This window comes from Lissotriton vulgaris, chromosome 1_1 (assembly GCF_964263255.1).
Source record: "Lissotriton vulgaris chromosome 1_1, aLisVul1.2, whole genome shotgun sequence".
NCBI lineage: Eukaryota > Metazoa > Chordata > Amphibia > Caudata > Salamandridae > Lissotriton > Lissotriton vulgaris.
The window spans coordinates 365,677,178-365,691,306 of record NC_141685.1 but is presented as its reverse complement, the minus strand read 5'-3'; positions in this window follow the sequence as shown (position 1 = coordinate 365,691,306).

Genomic DNA, 14,129 nt, shown 5'->3' with positions numbered 1-14,129 from the left:
AGTTTGCCTGGACTCTACAGACAATTAAGGCTGGTCGAGTTCCCTGGACCTCATTGAACGTTTCATCCCTTTTCGCCCCTTTTAATCTTACTGAAAAACAGCGCATGCTTTCAATGCGTGATGCATCATTTTCTATGTTACATATTGAGAAGCTAGAATCCTTGCCTTTTTCTGTTGCTGAAACCACTACTGCCACGTGGCTTATTCATGGTTTAATTACATTACCATTTCCTTTATATAAATTTACTAACTGTATGCGGTATATTGCTATAGGACGATATGAACCACTAGGCAATGCATTCCTACATGAGGCATGGTCATTACCATACACATACAGATGTCTGAAGGATGGGAAAGAAGTGAATCTTAATGGTGAGGAATGCACACAGTCACCTGACCATTCATTAATATGCAGACACATTCAGTTACACGGTTCTTGTAATCAGGACCGCCCAAATTTAGCATGTGTTTTAAAAGGCACGCCAGTTCCAGCAGTGGTTCCCACATTCACATTATTAGCTAACGGTAGTTATTTGCTTTTAAACAACGAATTATGTTGTGGTTTATTAATTGGTGTGGCTTATGTGGTAACTGTATCAGAGCGTGTGGTGTGCTGCAAGAATGTTCTATACCCACCCACGTCTTTAGATGTCTCCATCTGGCCACGGATTCCAACCTTGGAAGCAAAATTCAATGGTTTAAGCAGAATAAGGGCCCTTTTGTCTCAAAAACAAGTGACCCTGAGTTCGGCCCGGGAAACTTATGTCCTTCACATAGCTAACACCCGCACGGAGGTGCAGGCGCTTTTAAATACTGATTTGCCGTTTCATTTCTGCGAGCTGGTACACCAGATTTTTAATGCTTCTTCAACGACTGGCCTTGCACATTTTTTCAAGTTAGTGAGCAGTGGCCTCGTGACTACGTTTGAAAAAGTTTTTGGTATCATTCCCACGTTTTTCCACACTATTTTTTCGAGCTTGTTTGGTGGACTACCTGTGTTGCTGGCTGTAGCCGCAGGCATTCTGTTGGTGTTTTTCTTCATAAAACATGGATGCCCATCCTGCGCAAGACGCCGTTCAACGCCTCCTGACACTGTGCCGTAATCGGATGCTCAATTACTATGGAACATTGCCGCTTGCAGCATTAAGCACGGCCTATAGATTGTCATTTCGGTTCACCGACTTCACGTGTGTCCAACCTGTGTTTCACTGCCTGAGCTGCGAGTTCGATTGGGCCATTGATTTGTGCCTATGCTTGAGGACTGCTCCTGACGTCGATTTTGATCAACTAATGCGTCCCGTGGTGGCTCATGAGCTGATCTGTTCTGGCGAAAGAGTTATGGCCTTGGCAGCGATAAATGGAGTTTTGGGCCAATGGGAGATCTCTGCAGCGGCGGATGCCTTTCTGACACACAGCGATCTGGTGAACCCACCGAGTTGTCCTCTGGCGTTACAGGAGGATCCGATGCTGGAGGAGCACGTATGTTCTTTCCCATTGCTGAATTGGATTGCTGAACTATTTTCGGATGATGGCAGTGATTTCATACTGGAGGCTGTTGCAACTTTCTTTGCATATACTTTCCATTCATGACATGCCTGGGAGGAGTGCTTTGTTGTGAAATATGACTTTCCCCTCGCTGACTTGGAGAGATGGAGTGTGTTCAGCTGATGGAGAATTCAATCACGTGATGTCGCTGGGGTTAACGTCATTGTGGCACATGACTTTGGATATCGGATAAGTGCCTTGTTTTTTCTCTTACAGACATTTGGATTGATGCGGCCTGGTCCTACTTTCATATTTTTGAGACCTGGCGAATAACTTTTGGTTCGAAAGTTTTGTTTTTATTTTTAGACTTGAGGCCACTGTAGGCATTCATACATATTCATTCATACATATTTTTAGCTTATTTTAGCTCAAGATTATTGAACTTTGCTTTCAATTTTTGTATCTGATTTAGTATTGCCTTTTCCCTTATGTTTGACGGTGCTCGGACCAATGGGGGGGTGTCATATGGATACTTCGTTACATATATTGCGTTAAGTTAGCATGAGTGCATTACATGTTTAAACAGCCTTTTTTCCTTCGGCTTCAGTTTTGCACACGACACATACTTGTTGTTGTCGCCTTCACCCTAGAAGCGGTGAGGTGGTTTATTTGAGAATAATATGTTATTTCTATGCTATCAGCTTTGCCTGGTACACTTGGTACAACTGTCTGCACACTGAGAGCTGCACACTCTAAAATTAACCTAACACAAGGTTGCTGGGAGGCTTGATCCTCGCACCACATTAGACATAACACAAATAATGTTGATGCCAACATTTTGGGCTCTACGCGGGTTTAAGATAGAGTTACACGGAATGAACGTAGACACTTGGTGCTGCGCATGAAGAGAGCTGGTAGCTGTTGATGTGATCTGCTCCTACTGACATTGAGAGGTATGGGGCCGCCCTGCTAAAGCCCGAATGAGACCTTCTTAGATATAAAATAATATGCTAGATAGGGTGCGCGAAATATAGGTGATATAGATTTCTATAGAAATTGCATTATAACATGCTAGCACCTTTTGCTTACTATGGATTAGTGACTATGCTGCTGACTCTGATTTTTATAATCTGCATTTTGGTATTATACAAGATACTGCGTTTGAGAACTTTGCATTGAATAATAAATATTTCAAACTTGCACTTGTGTTCTTTGACTCTCAGTTTTGGTTTGAAATGATTATATAACGAAAGAGTGTTCATGTGTTCCACGACTCCTGAGGTATTCTAAAGATCATGTTCTGGTTTGTCTAAGACATGGATCATTCCATAATGATCCATGAGACACTGTAGCTAGCTAGGTAAGGAGATTTCTGACACTGAGATGAGTTTTTGGATCATCCTAACTCACTGAGGTTCTAGATCTCTATGCACAGTTCTGTGGGAGAACGGAAACCCTGCTACAATACGGGGGAACCTCGACGTCCCCCACCCTAAAAGGGAGGAGCCAGGGTATAGATCTGGGTGAAGCACTGATCAGCAGACCGGAAAGGAAGTACAAATGCCAGGGGGGAAACGCTTCTCAGTCAAACGTAGGCCTGCACTCAATCCGTCTCTGGGTCGAGGGGTGCGAGCTAAGGTCTTCCTTATCTCCCTTGAGGGATCATATATGGGCAATAATATCCTGCTTGACCTGGGAGGCAGACTGCTTGTCTATTTGTGGCGAGTGACAGGGGCGGGAGACAGTAGTCCAGGATGATTTGGCAGGCACGCGTTCCTGGCAACGAGAGCGAGAAGGGCTGGTCAGCGGAGATGCAGGAATGCGAAGCAGTTGGGCTGCCTCAGTGTAGGTTCGCACCACTCAGCGTTTAGACTCCCACTGAAAGATGAGGGCAAATGGGTGCCCCCATTGGTACGAGATGCCCATGTCTCGCAGCTTCTCCGTCACGGGTTTAAAGGCACGACGCCGCTTCAGGGTGTTGGGCACCAGGTCCTGAAAGATTTGAATCTTGTGCCCATCGTAGCATAGATCCGGCTTAGCGCGGGCCACCTTGAGGATAGCCTCCTTTTCAGTGAAGAAATGGACTCTAGTTAGGATGTCCGGGAGGAGACCCGGCCTCCCCGCGGGCCCTGAGACCCTGTGGGCTCGATCCAAAGCTGGCAGCGAGGCATCCTCGTCCCCCCCCCACACCTCATGGAGTAACCCCGCCATGTAGGTCATGATGTTGTTTCCCTCTGCACCGAGAGGCACCCCCCGAACCCGAAGATTGTTCCGTCGGCTCCGGTTTTCCAAATCTTCCTGCTTTACTTGAAGCTCTATATGTTGCTCCTCCAGCTTTGCAAGGCGTTGCCACAACTGCTCTTGAACCTCCGTGTGAGCGTCCACTATTTTCTCCAGCCCATCGAATCAGTCTCCCAAGTCTGTCACCTCTTTTCGAAGTTCTCGCAAACACGAGTGGACCTCCGTGCGCAAAGCGTCGATTTCCGACTTGAGGTCAGACAAGAAGGATGTCTTGAACGCCTGGGTCACTGGTGCCGAGCCTCCGTCAGTCTGCGACGCCGCCACATTGGGAGCCGATGCTCCCGCCCTGTCCCACATGGCTACCACGGTATTGTCTCTGGAGGCGGTAGCGGGATCCGTGTTGCCCCCCTTGGAACGCGGCGTCATCGCCAGGGTGAAAATGTCCTGTTGGCCACCAGGCCTCGCAGCCTATGTGAGCTTGCTCCGACAGAGGTGCCTTGCCAGCGACAGGGAGGCTCCCTTTCCGTGTCGCTCTCCTGAAGACCCCAACTACGCTGCTCCGAACGTGGGCCCCTTAAGCCCCGCAGCGCAACGAGTGCAGGCCAGACAGCGTAGAAGGAATTCCAGGCCTTGCTTGTTGGCTGCAGTTTCTTGGACTCCCCACCGGTAGCGCCACTGAGCGCAGGGGCCCCAGGAAGAGCGTATATCCCCGGCCTCAGCAACACACAATGACAAATGTCCCAAGACCGTCCGGTGAGGCAGACTCAAAATGGCAGGGGAGCGCTCTTGTCACCATGCCGCCCTCTTGCAGCCCCCAGATTCCAGCTGTGCTGTACTTGGAGTGGGCCCCCACGAGCACCGCAGCGCAGTGGGTGTTGCAGGAATTCCCACCAGGTCCCGCACCTTGTAGCCCCTTCGGCTGGACCCCACCAGGCCGCTGCTCACTCTGCCTCTCTATCCTCGCCCTCTGCCACCTCGCCGCAGTCAATGCCGGTGCAATCTTTTGGGCACTGCCCAACGACCTGCTTCAGACGCCACTTATGGACGCCGGCCAATGTGGACCCTCACAGGGTCCCGATGCTGCCGTGGGATCCTAGGTGGGACTGCAGACAGTCAAGCTCCCCCAAAGCTAGACAGCAAAGGAGTCTCAAAATGGCGGGGGCCGCACACGTCCCGCCGTGTCAACCAGTCACAACCCCCCAGCCGCAGTGCATCTGCCGCCAGGACAAGCGCTCCTGCCGCGCCAAGCAGCCGCCTAGTGCCCCCAAAGCTACCCCTTATCAGAGTCTCAAGAGGAGGGGGGCGCCCGCAGTTCGACCCGTGTACACTCGCGGCTCCCCCGCCCAGCCGCGCTGTATCTGATCTCAGTCTTGATGTCTCCGCACCTCAGGCTTCACACGTAGCCGCACCGGGACACACGTTCAGCAACACAGGTCCCACTTGGCCGATTTGTCAGTGCCCGCCTGAGGCAGCCGCAGAAACGCCAGTCTGACCTCCGTAGGCGTCTCCAGCTGCCGCTGCAGAGCACCAGTAATCTCCTCCATCGCTGCATCAGGGTTGCCCCGCCCCGGCAATGTCTCTAGCCTCCACCAGGCCCGAGACTGGGCCCGCCAATGCTCCCACAAAATGGCGGGCCGCGCGTCAGTCTCCGCTAGGCCTCTGGGGTACTGCTCGTCACAGGGGCCTCCTCAGCTCGTCCAGTACCTCGCCTCCAGCACGACCCCCTTCAGCACCATCCAACGCCAGGAGGGGTCGGTGTCGCTAGTCTCTCCCGCCTCTGCGCCACTGGCTCACCAACCCCTGGAGGCCCCAGGGGATCGCCTGGAGAGGGACTCCAGCAGGAGTTAGCAAGATGGCCACTCGCGCACTCGGACCTCCAGGCCCCGCGTTCCTCCGAGCACCAGAGCACTGCCAGGCAGTGCGCAGCCTCTTCGCTGATGGCCCTGGTCACCACCGCAATGTCCACCACTAAGGTGAGCGCCGTGACTCCCCAGCTCCGCTGTAATTGCTGAAAGTAGTGGCGGTCCGCCGAAGCTTCCCGGAGACACGTCCTACACCATCTCCAGCAAAGCCACGCCCCCCTTGCTATACAATTTTGCATGCTGCATTTTCCGTGAATAAGCTTTACAGTCTGGATGCACGCACTTTTGGATGCACAATTACCAACTGTGGAGATGTATGATTCAATACTTCTTTTTCTGTTAGACCCAGCCATTAATATGAGATCCATAGGGTGCTCCTCATGTTATTATACATTTCCTTCCTCAAAGTCACTTCTATCAGATGTCACGAGATGCTTCTTTTGTGTGCAGTGGAGTCATAGTTATGTACTTTCTACATCATAGGGTATCCACGAGTTTAGGGATGTTTCCAACACTTTTTATATTGGCTTTCGTTTTCCTGTTTCATACTCCATCTGCTTTTTTTGTTGTTGTTGTTCTTTTGTACTATACCTTATGCTTTGTGTCCTTCCCAGTCCTGAAGAGTCACAACTGTACGGCGTTGTGACGAAACACGTGTTGGCTGGTTTTTCTATTCTATATTGATTTGGTTTGATACATAAATATCTTCATAAAGATTATCCTAATGTCAACCTGCTTATTATTTGCACAAAAAGTACTGGTACCGCGGTTTCTATACTGAAACCATCAATCTGAAACGTGTGCACAGGACTTGGTTCTGATGTTGTGAAAAACAAACTCCTATAAAACAATATTTTCTTTTCAAAAATGTTTGCTGAGGATCACATGGGCGTCTTTCCTGCATTCTATTTTTCACAATCCAAACTATGCAACATCAGCTCTAATAAGGACTGACAGCTTATTTACACAGACTAGCTAAAAAACGCTAGCAATGCCCTTGCAAAGCTGTATATAACATGAGAATAACATTAACAATAATGGTGTTATTACCTGAGAATTTTAGAACAAAAACTACCCACATTTAGTTCCCCTTAAAAGTCAAATAAGGGAACAGCAATTTAGACTAGTAATCCTTTCATAATTTCATCAGACAGGATGGGCAGTAACATGCATATTTATTATTCATTTTATTAATGCTAACCATTTTTAAAACAGTATTACTGAATAGCCAATTAAATGTCTCATGGCTGTTTCCTAGACTGCTTAGACAAGCTCAAAAAAGATTGAGAAAAAGAGAGAGAAAACATACATTTGCCTGGCCTTAATTTGTAAACAAGCTAACCTCCTTCCTCCATTTCGACAGTAGGAAACCTGAAACAGGTTTCACTTCTGTCGACACTATCTATCCCTATTTGTGGCAGGTGGGCACAAAAAAAACTTGTGGCCGGTAAATAGCACATTTAGCTAGCTAGAAAACATTAATAACTAACCACCAATTCCTTTAGCAATTGTAGTACTTGTAACATAAGGGCGCATGAATTCAAACTAAATCCCACCTACTCCTTATCTCAGCTCTTGCACAGTAATCTTTAGGCTAAAACAATTAGTGCTATATACAAGGCAGAGCTATCTCTGCATATGGCTTATACATGCTGCTATCCCTTGATGATGTTACTCAATAGGATAACCCCACCTGCACATTTCCTACACTTGTATTATATCTCAAGAAAACAGTGATATCCCTGTGTGCTCCTAACAAAATATGCAATATTTCCTTCAGCTAATGTTATCTAAAACATTACTTATAGTGCTTTACCCTACAGTGTGAGAATCAGGATGGTTAAGTAATACAAAGAAATCACATAGTGTCACAGTGGCTCCCTGCATAGAAATTGTACGTTCAGTTGGTTAGTTCTAAAAACAGACTTTGGCCTTTGACCCTTAAACCTGTTGTCCCCTGTCTGAGAAGGGCTACGCCATGCAGACTTTCCAATTCAAAGCAACTTATGGAGACTCACAGCTGAAAAGCAGTCTTATTCTGTTCCTGTTTGCCAGTAATTTAGAGGTAAGATAATAACTTCTGCTGGTTTTTTATACATATTTTCAATTGTAAGCAGTGTGTGGTGTGCTTTTCTAGCAGTATAGAGGTCAGCTGTTCATTCTATACTTACAGGTGTGCATTTAATGAACCCTAAGATCAGTTTGAAAACTGCTCTGAGTGGCAGAACTGCTTTTAAACAGTACATTTTACCCAATTTCGACTTTGGTATTAGGGGAACTTAAAAATGAATAACCTGCAATGTTTTGGTATATTAGTCATCCCTAGAGTGTCCCCTAGATACCCCAGCAATGGGGAATCAGAAATGTATAAGGTACACACTGAAAACATGAGTATTGTACGCCTGGGTAAAGTGACATTCTCCATTTTAGTTCCCCCATTGCGGTAAAGCGCTGCTTACATTCAACTTTGATGCTGGGAGTTCAAAGTATGATTATCAGGCAGTATAGAGATTAAAAAACTAATTTAGTGCACTTATTTTAAAAAAAACTTTTTTTCATATAATCAAAATTCCCTTTTTTTTAATAACACCTACCCTTTTGATGGTTGCACATATGAAAAGCAAGCCTTATTCCTTTTTGTCTTAAAATGTATTAATTTATAACCCTAAGCACAGAAGCCTTACTGTCGTAATTTGACGGTGATCGGGTTAGCGTTAAGCTTTGCTACACGTATTTCCCCTTATCTTGACTATGGTTGTCGGAAGCCATTTTGTATGTATCAGCGGCCATTTTAGTTGAATGCGTTGCCTCGTGGTCAGCATGCCCTTTTGACCTTCCTCTGTACCACTGACCACTCGAGTTTGCCCAGCAACAGGCTATTTTTAGTATTGGTCAAGCTCACACATGCGCAGTTTAGATTGGACAGTCATCACTTAGGAACGTTTCGCCAAACTGACCAGTGGTTTTATAGATCCTCCCATGAGTTGGCTGTGTTCCAAAAATGACCATATATGTACCTAAAACTCTGTAACTGTGTACCGCCTACATTTTTATTATTGTAAAACTGTATAAAAGAAGGACTTGCACCGATGTTCGGTGTGATACTTCTTGCATTACCGAAGGGTGCTGTAGGAATGTACCACCACCCCATGGGGTCTTAATAAACTTGTCTTTTGCATTTTCTAGTTTCCGTGCCAACATCTTTTATGGTGTAGAGGGTATTCTGCGGAGTATGTAGGCCTGGAGAACCCAATACCACAAATTGGCGACCACGGAAAGGGACTCATCGGCGACTCGGATGCCCGAAGGAGAGGTCGTGACGAAGGATTGGAAACTCGCCATGGGCGCGTACGCTGCCACTGAGTGACCCGTCTTGGCACACCCACGGTGTTTTCTTCCTTTCCTTCTGATCTGACCTTCCAGGTGGCGCCGGTCCTCGACTGAGATCCTGTTCGTTCGAGTTGTCGTACAGTGCCGGTTTGGCTTATTTGAGCAAAGACTTTGGCAGTTGGAACCTGGATATCTGAGAATTTGGTAAGCTTGTGATTGGTAAGGTAGTCTGCGGACGCTTACTGTGGCTCTATGAATATGTTTTGAGCTAGCTAACATTTGATCCTATGATTTGAACTATATGTGCAGTGCACTTCACATAGGCGGGCATGTAGAGATATTTCTCTAAAATGTGTTTGTGTTTGAACGTCACATTTGTGTGGAGTATATTAAGTGCCATTTTTGCGGTATCACGTTTTCGTGATACTTTTTGAACATGCCTGTTTTAAGCACACTTCGAGGAATGTGCTGTCTTGGAAATGGTACCACTTATCGATTAAATGAATCTCAGCCGGCTCCCACAGAGGGGACTCCCAATCGGGAGATGTATGTGAAATTCGGTCTTACCCCTATATTATACAGTAAATTATGGAATAAGTACACCAGATCTGATCCCGAGTTGCAATGGCCACTACATGGGTCGTTTGATTTACGAAAGGTTCAGTTTGTGGAGCAATGTTTGTTTCAGCGCAGGTCTAGACAAGATATGTTTGATTGTGTACGAATGTGGGAGAAAGCAGTGCGTGAACGAATGAAGCGTGAAATAGCCTTGGTGGAAAAAGAGCAGCGTAAGGCTGCTCGAGATAAGGCTTTACAGCTGGAGGAGAAGGAGTTGCAGGAGAAGAAAGAGAGGGAGGCACGGGAACGTAATTTGCACATGAGTGGTCAATTTCCTATTGGGCGTCCGCTTTATCCTGTCCTTACTAATGAAGTTGATGATTTTTCATTATTAGATCGGTGCCCGCCTCCGTACGTTTTGCCTACGGCCCCAGGTGAGGACTCGGACGGAGATGGTCAAGGGAGTAAGAGTACGAGGTTAAGTGCTAGTGTAACTGCGGAGTTGCGCAGTTTTGCTCGCAAGCTTAATTTGCACAAAATAACTATATCAGAGATTAATGATGAAATGAGTAAGTAGTCCGAACGAGAACGATTGTATTTTTTGAGCCAGTTTGGAGATGAAGTTGTACAACGATTTAGGAAATATTCGCTCGATTTAGAACCTAAGGATATATCAGTTTATCGTGAGAATATGAGTAAAGGTTTATTTGTTATTGCAGATGCGGATTAATTTTTCCGACGGTTGGTCCAGCTACGGGACGAGGCGTCCAGATTGCGGGAAGCACAAAAAGCATCAGATGTGCCTGTGCCGGGGTCGACGGATCAATCCAAACAGTGTTCTATGTTTTTAACAGATAAGCGTTCTACAGTTCATGTTATGCCTATGCGCGAAGCCGCACCTTTGTATGTTCCCCCCAAAGGGCAAGGTGCGAGTGATGATAAATCGTCCGGGGATGCAAAGGGTTATTTTGTATATAATTGGGTATACACACCTTGGAATAGAGCAGATGTTATGGCATTGAAAAATGCTTTACCCGATCCCCGTAAAAATCCGGCAGCTTTCTATGAAGGAGTGGAGGGGGCTATCTCTTCATGTGTTATGACACTAGTTGATATCGATCTTTTCTTTGGGTTAATATTGCCCCCTGATATGTGGAGAGAGATCCGTAAGTTTGATGACCAAGCGATTTTGGGAGCTGATTGGAAAGTTATAGCCCAAGCTGATTTAGACAGGGAGCCTGCATGTAAGCCTTGCCAATTAATTCTAGATCTTCCGACAGCTATTTTGAATAAATTAAAAACGCTTGTTCCCCCTAAAAAGATTGATTGGACTATGTTAGCCTCTTGCAAACAGAAACAGGATGAGTTGGTGTCTGACTTCTTTTCACGTTTCGAAGAAGCGTTTCATGATTACAGTGGGCAATTATTAACGGATGATACGGGTAGGCATTTGTTTGCCGATAAGTATGTGGCTAATCTCCTGCCGGAGATTGCAAAACGTTTGAAAACTAGTGAAAGTTCCTGGACCACGGCGACCCCTGCATCCTTGTTGACTATGGCTCAGTATTATGAGCGACAGGAATTAGAAGCTAAAGAAAGTACTGATAAGAAGGCGAAGGAGTTAAAGACGAAGGTGATGTTGGCTCAGGTTCGTGCTACGCAGCCAAGAGGGAATGATAGAGGCAGGCGAGGAGGGTATGGTACGTCTTATGGTCGTACCGACATTGCTGAGGATCAATGTGCATATTGTAAAGAGTTTGGACATTGGGCTTCAGATTGTCCGGTGATTCGTGAACAACGTAATCAGCGTAGTCGAGGAAGTGGAAGGACACAGAATAGTTATTCGGGAGCGAGAGGTGGAGCAAGTGATCGTGATAGGTTTGAGGCGAGGGGTCGTGGTCAGGATGATCATAATACTTTTGATCAACGGAATCAGTACCAGATATCGGAGGGTGAGAATGTGGAGTCTCAGGACTATGTACATGCATAGGATTGCGTAGGATGGGTTGTGGAATCGGTTGAAGTGCCAGTAGATCAAAGAGGTCCATATGTATCAGCGGGCGTTTTGGGTTCTACTGATCAGTTTTTGGTTGATACAGGAGCTACTCGTAGCGCTCTGTCTAAAAACTTGGTTCCAAGGGCTCCCCTGTCTGGCGAAACGATTACATCCATAGGGTTCGATGGAACACCCTCTCTTAGCCCATTGTCACAACCTCTTACTTTTTACATAGACAGATTCTTTGGCCCGTGCCCATTCTTATTGTCGCCGAATACCCCAGACAATATTATGGGCATAGATTTGCTTAAATATTTTCGAGCAACAATACGCTGCGCTCCTGAAGGAGTGCGGGTTATCCTGAATGACAATTATCCGGATGTAGGAAGACTATGTACTATGCAAGAAATTGAAGCGTTAGCCTCTCTCCCACACACGTTATGGGCTACATCAGACACGGATGTGGGACAGATGCTCATTCCACCTATTCGAATAACTGTTAAGGAGGGTGTGTCTTTGCCACGTGTACCACAGTACAAAATCTCTAGGGAAGGTGAAATTGCCTTGACTCACTTTGTTCAGGATTTGATTATCGCAGGAGTAGTGGAGGAAGTTCCCTACAATGTCTGTAACAGCCCGATTCTTCCGATCTTAAAGAAAGATACCGATGACAAAGTCTATCGATTTATTATTGATTTGAGGGAAATTAACAAAATTGTAGTGCCCCAGTACCCGGTGGTTTCTGATATGACCACCTTGCTTACTTTGATTCCACCCACTGCTACCACGTTTTCTGTAATAGATCTCAAGAACGCCTTCTTTTCCATTCCCATCCATCCTGATAGCAGATATCTATTTGGCTTCACATTAAATAATAAATCGTATAGATTTTGTCGAGTTCCCCAAGGCTATACAGAAAGTCCTAGCATCTATAGTCAGGCTTTAAAAAGACAGCTCGATTCTTTTGATTTGCAGACTGGAGTAGCTCTCATCCAGTATGTCGATGATATTTTACTAGCTGCAGACACGTATGCACAGTGTGAGGAGAGTACTCTTGCTTTGCTCTCTTTTCTTGCTCAGAATAATCACAAAGTGTCTAGGAAAAAATTACAATATTGTAGACCAAAGGTGACCTACCTCGGTCATCTTTTGTCTAAGGAGGGACGTGCATTAACATCTGATCGAATTCAAGCAATTTTAGATACACCAGTCCCCCGTACTCAGACAGATGTGCGTGCCTTCATAGGTTTAACGTCCTTTTGTAGACAATGGATAATGGGGTTTTCGCACATTATAAAACCTTTGTTAGCATTATTGTCCAAAACTACACCAATGCCTCTTGAATGGACAGATGAATGTCAGACTGCTTTTGAACAATTGAGACAAGCCCTTTGTTCTGCGCCAGTGTTAGGTACACCAGATTACACGAAGATTTTCACGTTGTACGTACATGAGAAAGATGGGTGTGCATTGTCAGTGTTAGTGCAGACACACGGGGATAAGCAGAGGCCCTGCGCATACTTTTCGGCAATACTTGATCCTGTAGCACGAGGATTACCTGGGTGCTTTCGAGCAGTCGCAGCAACAGCAGTGGCTATACGGCAGAGTGAGGGAATAGTTTTGTCACAGAAATTGCTGGTGTTAGTTCCCCATGCGGTAGATGCTTTGTTAAACCAAACAAAGACCCAGTATCTCACGAGTGCACGTTTAACAGGATATGAGCTCACACTGTTGGCGCCGCACATCACACTAAAGAGATGTGCTACCCTGAACCCTGCCACTTTATTGCTGTATCCGGTTGCTGAGGGCCAAGAGGAAGAACACCATGATTGTGTTTTCCTGACCGAAGAACAAACAAAGGGTCGTGTCGACTTACAGGATACGCCACTTCCAGATGTGGATGGGGAACTGTGGGTTGATGGATCATGTTTAAGGCTGCCAGATGGTACAACTTCTGCAGCATATGCGATCACGACGCTTAAGACAGTGGTAGAAACAGCACAAATACCACAGAAATCGTCCCAAGCAGCGGAACTAATAGCCTTGACAAGAGCCTGCGAATTGAGTGCTGGCTTATGTGTGAACATCTACACAGACAGCCGGTACGCCTTCGGAGTAGCGCATGACTTTGGCCTACTTTGGAGAGAGCATGGGTTTTTGACTTCGCATGGAGTACACATCATGCACGGAGAACTAGTGCGTGATCTTTTGAATGCGTTACTTTGTCCAAAGAAAGTGGTGATAATCAAATGCAATGCACATAAAAAGGTCACTGACAAAGTGGGACAAGGTAACGCTTTTGCAGATAGCATAGCAAGAGAAACAGCTATGTTACGAAATGCCTCGCCAATGTATGTAGTGAAATCACAGGCTGAGCGATGGCACGATGCTAGAGAGGAGATACTAGACATTCAGAAGACAGCGTCTGAAGCAGAGCTTGCAACCTGGGCAGCAGAGGGAGTGCTGGATGATGAGGGTTGCTGGCGAAGCAAAGATATGGAAAGATGGAAATTGCCTGCAGCTTACTTGCAAGCGATGGTCCAAATGACACGTGGATTGGCACATGTTGGAGCTCTTGCAATTACTCGATTGCTAACGCGAGTTTGGGAGCATCCTGAGATTGCCAATACGACCAAAAGAGTAGTGCAGACCTGTCT